The 13,195-nt window shown below is 35.3% G+C and overlaps 1 pseudogene; it reads right to left on the bottom strand.

Annotated features, from left to right (window-relative positions):
* Window positions 1-917: 917 nt before the first annotated feature.
* Window positions 918-10,225, bottom strand: LOC100396859 (dynein regulatory complex subunit 2 pseudogene; annotated as a pseudogene).
* Window positions 10,226-13,195: the final 2,970 nt, after the last annotated feature.

The following is a 13,195-nucleotide window of genomic DNA, read 5'->3' as shown; positions in this document are numbered from 1 at the left end:
TTTCTCTTCCTCTTTTTTCCTCTCCTTTACTTATTTTTTTTTTTTCTTTCCTTCTCTCAAAAAAAAAGAAATCAACTTGTAAACCTCTAGATCCAGGTCGGCAATGTCTCTTTCATTGCTTGATTTCCTTTCTTCCCTTCCCTCCCTCCCTCCCTCCCTCCCCGCTTCCTCCCTTCCTTCCTTCCTTCCTTCCTTCCTTCATCCCTTCCTTCCTCCCTACCGTCCTTCTTCCCTTCCTTCCTGCCTTCCTCCCCCCCCCAAAAAAAATAAAAATAAAAAAAAAATAAATAAGTCATAATCAAGAGGAGGGGATTATACAAAAGCATGAATTCTAGCCAATGCTAGAAAGTGGAAATTATTGAGGCCATTTTAGAATTTACCCAACCCCAGCACAGCCACATTTGAAGACATAAACAATTTTGAAAATAAATATAGATAATAATAATTGTATCAACTTTTATTTATAACAATGATTTTAAAAAATTAGTCTCATATCAATATTACCTGAAACAAAAATATTTTTGCTCAATTTGCATGAAAAATTCTTAGATTGGTAAATAAACATTAGAATAGTCATGAATCAATATGACAATATTTTGTAGGCAAGTCAGTCAAATTTAGTTTTAATTAATTTCCTTTAAAAAGTCCTTTTCTTATCTTTCCAATCAATAGGGAATTTTAAAAAATAATAGTAATCTATACCTTACATGAATGTAATAGTTCATGTTTACAAGGTGTTTATTCTTCTTACACATTGTGAGGAAATTAAATTCAAATTAAAAGAAAGTGTCTACTGTTCAAAGTTACCCAGCTACCAAGCAGACTTTCACCCCTGCCCCATTGGAAATTTTCAATAGCAAACTCCTTAGGTCCCTCAAAAAATATCTCTGGGGGTTGAAAATATTTTTTTCCTTAGATCACAGGGTGTGAGAGATCATGTGGGCTGCTTCAGTGACGTGGTAAGTGGTTGGATGTAGTTTGTCACCTGGATGGACTATAGGTGTGGACAAGGGCTGGGGTAAGTTTCGTCCATGGGTGACTATGAGCAGTGGGGTGATCCAGCTCAGCACTTCGTCACTCAGTGAGATGCCATTCAAGTACTGCTTCAGCATCTCCCACAGATTCCCGCTGATTTCTAACAGGTGGGCTCATCTGTGTTGGAGGCTTAGTTGCTCCATTTTCACTGTGTCATACTATTTCCAGAAATTCTCGGTCCCTATGTGGTCCACCATCACCTTGGCAAACTCCTCAGTAAGCTCTTCTGGATTATTCTCCTCAATACCCTCCTGCTCCTTAGGAGTCAATACTGACAAAAACGCAGCATTTTTTCTGTCTTGGTTTCAAATGTCCTACATATTTCAGCAAGATTAAGGATCTTTTCACCCTTTTCAACCATCTTTCTGGCCTTGTTGCTTTCCAGGGTGAGTTTGACTAAGTTATAGGATGCTGCCTGGGCTTAAGTTCTCCCAGTTGTACAAGGATCAATTTTTTGTCATTGTGGACATATCAGTTTTGATCTTCCCTCTCTTGGCTGTGTATCATGATGTTGCCTTTTGAAATGGTTATGCCATCCTGCAGTTTCTGTATTTTTTTTTTTTCATCTATACTTCAGTCTCTTTAAAGCTCTTCTCATCCTTCACCTTCAAGGTCTCAAAGGCAATCTTTTGATCCTCTGTGAAACCATGTTTAACCTATGTTTCCCAATCATAGTTTCAGGAGTACTTCACATGTATTTCATTATTATTTCAATATTTTTTTTAACATAAAAAGGGTCAACAAAGAAGGGAAACTAAAAAGAATTTTCTGAGAAATATATATTTTTTGCGCTGGTGTTTCTTTTGTCCTTTCTCTTTTCCTTTCTTTTCCCTTTTTTTCCTGTTTCAATAATACAATCTCCTTGATGTACGAAGAATTAACTTCTTGTGGAAACAGTGTTACTTCTATTGTTAATATTGATAGGTTTATTTCCTTGTTATTTTTCTTATAACTACCAAGTATAAGCTAGAAAATAGGAATTTTAATGAGGAATACTTAAACATTAAATTATTAAGTGATAAGTAATACATAACAATGATATATACTTCAGCAGACCAAACATGTACTTTTCTATAAATTACATTTGGTAGTTGAAAGTCTACCTAAGAACTCCTCGAATGTAGAAAAAAATCTGGTTGACCATAATGACAACAGACAAAGCAAAGAGCAAGATCTTGTTAAAACTGAAACATAATTTATTGAAAAGCTTCAGTACATGGAGTGTTATCAGGTTTCATCCCAAGCATTTCTGTTGTAAATAAATGAAAACCAGAGGCAAGGAGACTATTCCTTCCTAGTAAACTGGCAAATTCCAGGTCACCAGAACTCATTGTGAACTTTATCTTACATGTAAAAAATATATACTTTTTAAACTTTATAGTCAAATAGGTAAATAAATAATTGCTTTTTATAGTGACCAATTTTGAAATCAAAATTCTAAGTATGCTGTAGATGGTGCCATAATCTGAATGCCTTTGTCTGCCCACAATCCATGTTAAAACCTAACCCCCCAGGTGATGGTATTAAAAGACAGAGACCTTGGGAGGTGATTAGGTCCTGAGGGAGGAGCCCTCATAAATGGGAATAATGTCCAGATAAAAGAGGCCCAAAAAACCTGTCTTGCCCTTCTGCCATATGAGGACAAGCAAAAAGATCCCATCTTTGCAGCAGAGAGTGAGCCCTCATCAGATGCTGAATCTGCTGGTTCCTTTATCTTGGACATCTCAGCCTCTAGAACTGTGAATAATAAACTACTATTGTTTATAAATTCCCTAGTCTGTTGTAGTGTGTTATAACTGCCCAAATATTCTGAGACAGATAACTCAGTTATTAACATTTATTTTAATAGTTACTAATCAGTATTTTAACTCTCATTAAAAACAAGTTATTGTTGTAATTTTTTAATGTTTGTAAATGAAAAGTCTACCTTTTTGGTAGCATTATTATTAATATTTATTAAACTCAAAGAGTTCATTTTTTACTAGAATACCACTGAAAATTTTATTTTATTTTTGCAAAATCTGGCCTAATAAGAGGCTGTTATTCTAGTAGTTAAAGTTCCTTATCTGTAAAATAAGAAGAATTAAAAATGTATAAAATCCTTGTATTGCAAGTATTTATTAATTTTTATTCATTTTTTTTCTAATATTACTAAAATGCAAATATTTTTATTTTTCAAGAACAATTACATGGCAATTGATAAAGTCCCCATTCAAATCTCAATTTAAGTTATAGTAATCCCCACATGTCAGGGCAGGGCCAGAAGCAGGTAATTGAATCACAAGGGTAAGTCTTCCCCATGCTGTTGTCATGATTATAAATAAGTCTCATGAAATCTGATGGTTTTATAATGGGGAGTTCCCCTGCACATGCCCTTTTGCCTGCCACCATGTAAGACATCACTTTGCTCTTTCCTTATCCTCCACCATGATTGTGAGACCTCCCCAGGCATGTAGAACTCTGAGAACAGACTAATACAGTAAATTGGTACTGGTAGAGTGGGCACCCCTATAAAGATACCCAATGATGTGAAAGCAACTTTGGAAGTGGGTAACAGGCAGAGGGTGGAACAGTTTGGAGGGCTCAGAAAACAAGAAAATGTGGGAAAGTTTGGAACTTCCTGGAATCTTGGAGGGCTCATAAGACAGGAAGAGGTGATAAAGTTTGGAATTTTCTAAAAACTTGTTGAATAGCTTTGACCAAAATGCTGATAGTGACATAGACAATTAAGTCCAGGCTGAAGTGGCCTCAGATGGAGACGGAGAGCTTGTTGGCAAATGGAGTAAAGCTCACTCTTGCTATGCAAAGAGAGTGGCAGCATTATGCCCCTAGCCTAGCAATCAGTGGAACTTTGAACTAGAGAGAGGTGATTTAGGGTATCTGGCGAAGAAATATCTAAATGATAAAGTGTTCAAGAGGAAGCAGAGCATAAAAGTTTGAAAAATGTGCAGCCTGACAATGCAATAGAAAAGAAAACCCCATTTCCTGGGGAGAAAGTCAAGTCTTCTGCAAATGTTTTTATTTTTATTTTTTTATTATTTATTTATTTATTTATTTTGAGATGGAGTTTCGCTCTTGTTACCCAGGCGGGAGTGCAATGGCGCGATCTCGGCTCACCGCAATCTCCGCCTCCTGGGTTCAGGCAATTCTCCTGCCTCAGCCTCCCGAGTAGCTAGGATAACAGGCACACGCCACCATGCCCAGCTAATTTTTTGTATTTTTAGTAGAGACGGGGTTTCACCATATTGACCGGGATGGTCTTGATCTCTCGACCTCGTGATCCACCCGTCTCGGCCTCCCAAAGTGCTGGGATTACAGGCTTGAGCCACCGCGCCCGGCCGCAAATGTTTTTATAAGTAACAAGTCGCCTAATGTTAGTCCCCAAGACAGTGGCAAGAATGTTTGCAGGGCATGTCAGAGAACTTTCCTGCAGCCCCTCCCATCACAGGCCCAGAGGCCTAGGGGGGAAAATAGTTTTGTGGACCAGGTCTAGGGCTCCTGTGCTGTGGGCAGCCTAGGGACTTGGTGCCTTGTGTCCTATCTTCTCCAGCCATGGCTAAAAGGGGCTAAGGTGCAGCTTGGGATGTGGCTTCAGAGAGTGCAAGCCTCAAGCCTTGGCAGTTTCCACATGGTGTTGAGCCTGCAGTGCACAGAAGTCAAGAACTGAGGTCTGGAAACCTCTGCCTATATTTCTGAGGATTTATGAAAATGTCTGGATATCAGTCAGGCAGAAATTTGCTACAGGGGCAGGGCCCTCATGGAAAACCTCTGTTAGAGCAGTGCAGAAGGTAAAAGTGGGGTGGCAGCCCCCACTTTGATGTTGACATTTTCCAGAAGTATATCACCAGTATCACCAGTCCTGATGTTACCTTTGAGTTTCAGACCCTATAAGCAACAATCTACTAGACATCTAAGATTTCCTTTAGATCTTTTTCCTTTCATCTCTCTTGGCTTTAATATATCTTAAGCATGTTAGTTCTACCATAATTAAAATTATTCTGTCTTATCTCTGCAAACACAGCTACTCCTCATTGTTTCATTAAATGACATTTACCATTCACTAGTTACTCAAGGAATGAAGCAGAGTAGTCTTCCCATATGACCATACACCAAAGTCTGCTAATTTTATCTTGAAAATAATATCTTAAATTTTATGTTATCTCAGTTTCCACCCAAACACTCTTTTTTTAGTCATTCTAATTTCTTATCGTCTGTAATAATTGCTTTCACTCTCTCTCCCAACTAATTCAATCTTCTTATAACAACCAAAATAATTCTAAAAAATAAATCAGGTGATGTTATTTCTCTGATTACATGTTCCCAAGGCTTTGCATTGCATTCAGACTAATTTTGAAATTTGACCATGCCCTCATGATGCCTTTCTAGTCATTCTGAATCTCCAGTATGTCTTACCCTCTCTCTTTGCTATGTGGTTCCTGGAAAATTCCTTCAGTCTTTTACATTTTCATCTCTCTGTGCTGGAAGTACACCTCTCCATTGTTCAGCTCCCTCTACTTCATGCTCAAAATTTTTTTCCCTTTTGTTCTTTTTGAGATGGAGTCTTAAGTCTGTTGCCCAGGCTGGAGTGCAGTGGCGTAATCTCAGCTCACCGAAACCTCTGCCTCCCAGGTTCAAGCAATTCTCCTGCCTCAGCCTCCCGAATAGCTAGGATTACAGCTACCTACTATGCCTGGCTCATTTTCAATATTCTTTTGCCCAGCTAATTTATACTAATCAATGAGGTTTGGGCTTTAAAGTCAATTTCTCGAAAAAAATATCCCATGGTCCTCCAATTGAAATAAGTTGCTTTTTGCCCAGGGTGCTGCCTTCCTTTATTTCACAGACATTATTAGTTTCTAAGCATGAGTTTACTTCTGTTATTTGTTTGCTTTCTCCTCTTACTGGACAATAAATGATGAGTGCTGTTTTTCTTTGCCCATATTTTATCAATAAGTTCTAGTATAGTAAATAATAGATAATGAATAATAATTTTATTGTAATATCCCCCACAAATTTCATTTTTCTCTACAAATCCAACACAACATTGGGCATGTTTACGTGCATACATCATTGTTCCCTGCTGGATCACCTCTTTTACCTCTTCTCTTTATAAACTTCATGTTATCTCAGGAGGACACACTTACCAAGTCATCTTCAAAGTACTTCAAATCAGTTTGGTGTCCCTATTGTTGTGGAACATTCAGTGCCTCTGAAATATCATTGCCAAATTTCATTACTTCATAATTTTTTTCTATTTCAAGTTTCCCTATCCTTATAGGCAATAAATTCAAACATGTATTCTGAAATGTCTTCTATCATTTCTTCCTAGATGATTTACAAGCTTTCGTTTCCGTGTTTTCTTATTTATCTACTAATTATTTTTAACTTTTGAATAATTTCAATTAAAACATTGAATATTAGCCATAATAGTGCAATAGTAACTGTGAAAACTTCTAGTTATTTGCTATTTTAGGAACCCCTTTAATTATACATAAAGAGAAGATTTCTCTTCCCAAAACTGCAGGAGAGATGAACTCAGCTGTTGCGTGTCTTTTTTGTCAGGAAAGAAGAAGAATCGTGTTTCAAAGATTTTAACTCACCTTTGCCTGAGTGGAAACTTAACTGAAGTGAGATTTTTTTTTTGGGAAGTTGATTACCAGAATAGAGCATTAGACTTGATTTTCTTCTCTACAATCAGAAAAAAGCAGAACATTAAATCAGCCCATTAAAAGATAAATGTACATCATGTGTTTTTCTTGATACATTGTTATTTCTTCTCAGGAAGGTGTCAGAAATGCTGATTACCAAGCAATCAAGTTTTTTGAGGGAATGAAAAGACAGTTAAGTAAGGCTGTAAGTGAATTATTTGCTTAATATGGCATAACACAATTCATTTGGCCAGTTTGTATTTCTTATCATTGTCAATAGTTATTTGAAAAGAGCTAATTCATAACCAAAGAAGGCATATTCTTCAAACTTTTTTTCACAGACTTTTTTTTGTGTGTGTGATATGGTGTCACTGGTAAGATCAATTTGTAGAGACTACATAGGAAGAAGAAAATAAAATGCAATTACTTTGAAGGGCAGCCAATGAAATAATTAGAATTGAGTATAATTATACTTTTGTTATCAGTGTCTATACACATTTCTACTTTCATTTATTATCTGCACAGTGTTTCTTTTACCGAAATCAGTCATAGTCTCTAAATAGGCACTGTAAGGGATCCAAACAGAAATCCTGCAGTGACAGGACTTTGTAAGTGGTGCTACTTATGTCTTTTGGCTCACTTGACTTTGGCATTTGTAATAAGTTTTCCCCAATTGCTTATATATAATATACTTGTAGGGATTAAAAATTATGATGTCTTATAGATTACAAACAGATTTATGGCAAATATATCACATTCTATTATGGGAAACCCAAAAATTTTATATATACATAATTAAAATAAATACATAAAGTAAGCAGAGTCACGATTTATTCTACTCTGATAGTCAATGTACAATTCTTCTTATATTTTATTTTTATTTATCCAGTTATTAGAGACAGGGTCTGGTTCTGTTGTCCAGGCTGGGGTGTAATGGTGCTACCATAGCTCACACAGCCTTGGACTCCTGGGCTCAAGCCATCTCTTCCTAAGTAACTAATAGTACTATAATCATGTAGTACTATTTCCAGCTAAATGTTTTTAAATTACTTTTTGTACAGACAGGGGTCTCACTGCGTTACCCCAGCTGGTGTTGAACTCCTGGCCTCAAGAAATTCTCCTGCTTTGGTCTCCCACAGTGTTGGGATTACAGGTGCAATAAACTCTACCCAGCCAACAGTTCTTAGTAATTGAAGGAAAATTTTTTATTTTGATTTAGTGAAGATTATTTATGTTTTTGCTAGACATCTTTCAAGCATTCCCTGCTGTCCTCTTGATATGGCTAATCACTTGCAGTGGACTCTTATTCTCACTCTTGATGCACCCCTGCATAGTTCTTTCTAGAAGGGCCTCTTCTAACTCCTGTCTTCAATATCCTTTGCAAAGCTCAGTGCTTGCTTCATTCTTGGGGATGTAAATATTGTCAAATATGTTCATCTTAGGCGGTATCAATGCTGTCAAATACTTTAGTTTTTTCTTTCTACATCCTGAGTTTTCCCTTTTCCTCTATGTTTGGCTCTTCTTTCTGTCCAAAGTAACAATCTGCCCTTGGCTAAATACCAAAAATATTGAATATAAAGCATTAACTCACTACTTGGATTTCAGGCTGAATTATTATACTTTGTTTATGTCTTCATACTAGAAGCAGAGCCCTGGCTTTCACTGTTCTGTCAGTTCTAACCCAACATAATGAAGGCAACAGATACATGTCTCATCTATGTTTTCCTTTAATTTATAAAAACCTGTGCTACAGAAAAATGACAAAAACCTCTAATAATTCCTGAAGTTAGTTGGTAGCAAGGTAATTCAATCTTAGTTCAACCTTAACATTTTTATTTACTTATATTTTCTACAGAAATAACAGCTAATTATAAGAAAGTTATATATGTATGTATGATATATACCAGATTAAACTTCATAGAGAATTTAACATTAAGAGATTACTAACCAATCAAATAAAACTATCTCAATAACAAAGTTTTAAGGTTGCAAATATCACTCACATTAAATATTTCTAAACATATAATGATTATTAGAAGTTAATCTAATAGATTATTATCATTTTCTCAGAGAAACTTTTTTATACTCCATACCAAAAAACATTCGGTATGGTAGTTTATCCTCAAACCGCAATATTTCTTAAAATAGGAAAATAGGCCATAGTGTTCTTTTATGTAATTGTACTTTTCTCTTAGTAAATCAAGTCTAATATGAATTATGATCAAAGTCAATGAATAATTAATATGTAACTAACTTTTGAGAAAATTACCTTAGGAGAAGATAGAATTTTAATATTAATTGGTGTGAGAACAAATTTTAAGTTTTTAATGTTAAATTTTTGTAATCTCAGTTTTACTAGAAAATGTGTGTTCAATATTAGCATTACAAGTGTTATCATGTTGCAGTTTGGACATTTTGAAACTATATAATTAAAATAATAAATATAATTTATCCATTAAGGAATATCATAGCTAACATTTATAATGTAAAATAAACTTGCTTGATATACTAATTATATAACTTACCATTTTACTAATATGCTTTGTATCACTTTTGATTCCCTATAATATACCTGATTATTACATTCTAATACAAAATTATAAAAAGTGTAATGTAAGCAAATAAGATACATGTCATAGTTTGAGGAAAAAATTATTGTGAGGTGTAGGTTTCATGATATTTTATAAGGTAGTATATTTACCAGTACCAACAAAGGAAGCAAAAATCAAATAAAACAGGACTATGTGGGTAAAATTGAATTATTACTATGCTGTCTTTATAGTTCATGCACATTTTGCTTCAACATCACTTGAAATGCTATTTACCTAAGGAAGTGTAATAAAATTCATTGAGAAGATATGAATAAGATTCTCTGAGGATTTTGTCTGCAAACAACAAGGAAAAAAGTAGGAAGGAAGGAAAGTAGGAAGGAAGAAGAGAAGCAAGGAGTGAAGAACGAGGAGACAGAAAACCGTAAATTCTAACTCCATCTGGCAAAAATAGAGCTCTTGTGTTCTTACAGAGGGAAACCTTTTTTTCAAGTGTCCAAATTCCTAAAACATTCAAACCAAGAACTCACAATAAAATGAATGACAAAAATGAAAACTATTAAATGCCATGTTATTAAAAAGAAAACTGTCCTGTTTGGTCAACGTGTGCTATGATGTTGTAAGCTCTGGTCTTGCCATTAAAAGGTCCATAGTATTGAGGGACACTTCCTGGGTCCACAAGGGGCATGGTTTTAAAGGCAGGAGTTTGCCGGCTTCACGTATCCCTCCATCCGGGAGGTAAGTTCTTTGGGCTTCCCATGAGGGGCTATGTAGAGAAATCCAGGTGTGCTCCTTTACCCAAAAAGCCTGTTGAAAACACGGGGAGAAGGGGGCTCTGTTGTGGATCAAGTAGCCAATCTGGTATCAGAGTCAAAGATTAATCACTCCAGAAGAAGTTAGAAAGAACTTCTCTCTCTCATTGGATGAGAACATGAATGGGGAGGGAATAACTCAAGGGTTAAAACTCCTGCTGCTCCTTACCTGAAGGGACATTGTGCTCTGGGCTCCCCTTCCACAACAGCTTGGGAGCTGTGTCTCTTTCTCTCTTTCTCACTTTCCTTCTAATAAATCAATTTTCTGCAAAACTCTTTGGGTCCACAATATTTATTTGAATGGCAAACTCATCAGGGGCCCTTTCCCCATTCTGGGTAAGAGAGGCCAAGAATCTCTCCAGATCAGGGAATGGGAGCATCTTTGCCCACTCCCCCGGTAGTATCACGGTGGCCATGTTCAAAGAAAGAATAGAGAGGTGTGGATTTTTACAGTTGGTGGTGATATGGAAACAGTAAGAGTTCTTGACTATGTATTTCGCAGATAACTGTTTTAGAATGCTGGATTGGAAAATACAAATATATATTAGATGTATTCCCTATAACATATGTATTTTATCTCAGTCTCTTGTCTCCAAAATGGGGGTGGGGGAGAATATATTTATAAAATGATAAAGGTAAATCAAGGAAAAGAGAAAAGTCTCCATGGAGATATCTAATTTCCAGAGGTACTATTGATCCAGAAAAAAAAAAAAAAGCATAAAGAAGTTTTTACTGTAGACTTTGAACTTTTGGAACATTCTACATAATGAAAATAGTTGTTAAATAATACATTTTTTTCCACACCAAAATATGATTTGAACATTCAGGAAAAAAAAAAAAGCCACTGTTATTTGCTTAAAAGGCAAAAGGCCACTGTTATTTGCTTAACTGATGTACCATCATCATATTAATATTTTTTAGCAATATTATTTTTCTTCTAGCTAAGAGTGAAGCACACAATATCAATATTAATTTCAGTTCATCTAACCATAAAGCGATTCAAAATAGATTTTAGGTAATATTTCCCTTTAATAATATACGGTTGTATTTATACAGCACCAATTAAGACCTTTTAGGTAAAATCATAGTTTGTTGTGTTCCTGTTGAGACTTAATGTGTTTTTTTAAAAAATATGCAACTTATTAGGACCAATTTATGAATATTTTGATCATATTGTTGCAAGATCTGGTGATGTTCTATCATCTACTTCTGTGGATCCAGAAAATTTAAGATAAAACTCTAGAAAATGCAAGGTTGATAATGTTAGACTCTCCCACTGATTTAAATTATATTAAACACCCTGAATGAGTATTTAAGACATTGCTTGACAACTTCTGCTAGTACAGATCCCTAGAAAGGAGAGAACTGGCTTATGCAGACTATTAATAATCAAATATTATTATTTTCATATTTAAAATTACTTTTCTAATCAGTCTTAGGAGCTAATTATTCTCTAGGTCATCATAGTGATCAATGTGATAACACAACCACTGTATAGCTCAGTTACTTAATCAATGAGATAAATCTGCAGGAAATCCTATACTGCTTTCTTTCATGACAAGCTTCACAAAATGCTATGGCCATGAATGCAAAACAGGCCTAAAATACCAACCCCCACTGCAGTGATATAAATGAGATGGTTACTTCTGCTTTTGACAAGGCTTGCTTCTTCTTCCATATCCAGAGAGTTATTAATCTCTAAAATTACTTAGTTTTAGAGTTTCTAAAAGCCAGCTTGGTAATCAGAATATTATCCTTTTGTGGAAGCACAGCTCAAAGAAGCAAGATAAAGTCACTTTCCAGATTGTTTCTGTATCCAAAGTTCTTGGAGAGGAAATAATTTTCTTCTCTCTTCATTGGAAAATTAAAAGCCATCCTCAAATAGCTTGTTGTCCTTTGATCTAAGCCCTTTATAATTACCATGCTTAAATTTTCATCACTTATCAGCGATTTGTGGCACTGCTACTGACTCTACATGATTATTAGTATGCTGCAGTCAGGCACTTTGCAAGATCCTTTTTCTTTCTCTGAGAGCCAGGTTACTGAAAGAAAAAAAAGAAGGAAAGAAGGGAAGAGTAGGGGAGGAGAGGGGAGGGGAGGAGAGGCAGAGGTACTCTCTGCCAGTTTTAGCAAAGACCCCCACTAAAACCTTTATGAATTACCAATTGATACAGCTGATACAGTGTCTGGCCCTTTTATCTGGATCTGGGTCCAGGCCATGGGTCTCTGTTGTTAGAATCTTCATGAAGGGTTAAGGCGCATGGCTCCTCTAGAATATTGTTATCTAATGGCAAAAGCTGGGCAAAAACTTTAAATTATCAAGAAGATGTGAAATCAGTGGCCAAAAAGTTGTAGGGTAAGCTATGTTTCTCAAAGTTTTGCCAAAGTGTTTCTAACGCCATAGAACAAAACTGGGAAATCTAATAGACTACTTGGTGCCCACTGCTGAATCATTCTTAAAAGTTCATGAAAATTTTACATTTGACTTTATATTATCATAAAAATATGATGTTTCACATTACTTAACATACAAAATTCTTTTTTTTCTCTTTCACTTAATGGCTAAAGTGAGTCTCTATGTCTTGAAGTAGTGGGTGGGATAGAGAAATATCACCACATATCAGCTTCTTTGGACAATTTTTTTTGTGAAAAAATATCTGAACTCACAAAAATATATAAATATAAATGTGACCCAATATTTGTCTGTTTAATGAGCCATTTCAGAAGAATCTCTATAGAAATGTGATTTTCCAAAGAAGTGGTACCATACAAAGTTGAAATTTTCAATAAATAAATATTATTACTGGACAATTTAATTGTGTCTTATATTCATGAAAGAGTCACTGACTAACTCCTTCATCTTTTTTGTCATGTCACGTAAAGGTATGCTCAGTAAAGAAAGATAACTCATTATTTTCCTTAAACTATTAACACCACGATTTTTGTCACATGTAATTTAAGATGAGAAATTACTTATATTGCCAATGATCATTTCACTTTTTCTCATTCTTAAACTTAATTCTCATTATAAGGTTATTGTCAATACAGTACAACAATTCACAGTTTTGCTTACAGTTGTTGAATGTGTGTTCAGTCTTAAAAGACAGCTGCTAAGTAATTCGAATTTGTGAGCAACTTGCTAGATAAACAA

Source organism: Callithrix jacchus, chromosome 3 (genome assembly GCF_049354715.1).
Source record: "Callithrix jacchus isolate 240 chromosome 3, calJac240_pri, whole genome shotgun sequence".
NCBI classification, from domain to species: Eukaryota; Metazoa; Chordata; class Mammalia; order Primates; family Cebidae; genus Callithrix; species Callithrix jacchus.
Note: the sequence above shows the minus strand (reverse complement) of the source record. Positions and strands in the feature narration are given on the sequence as shown.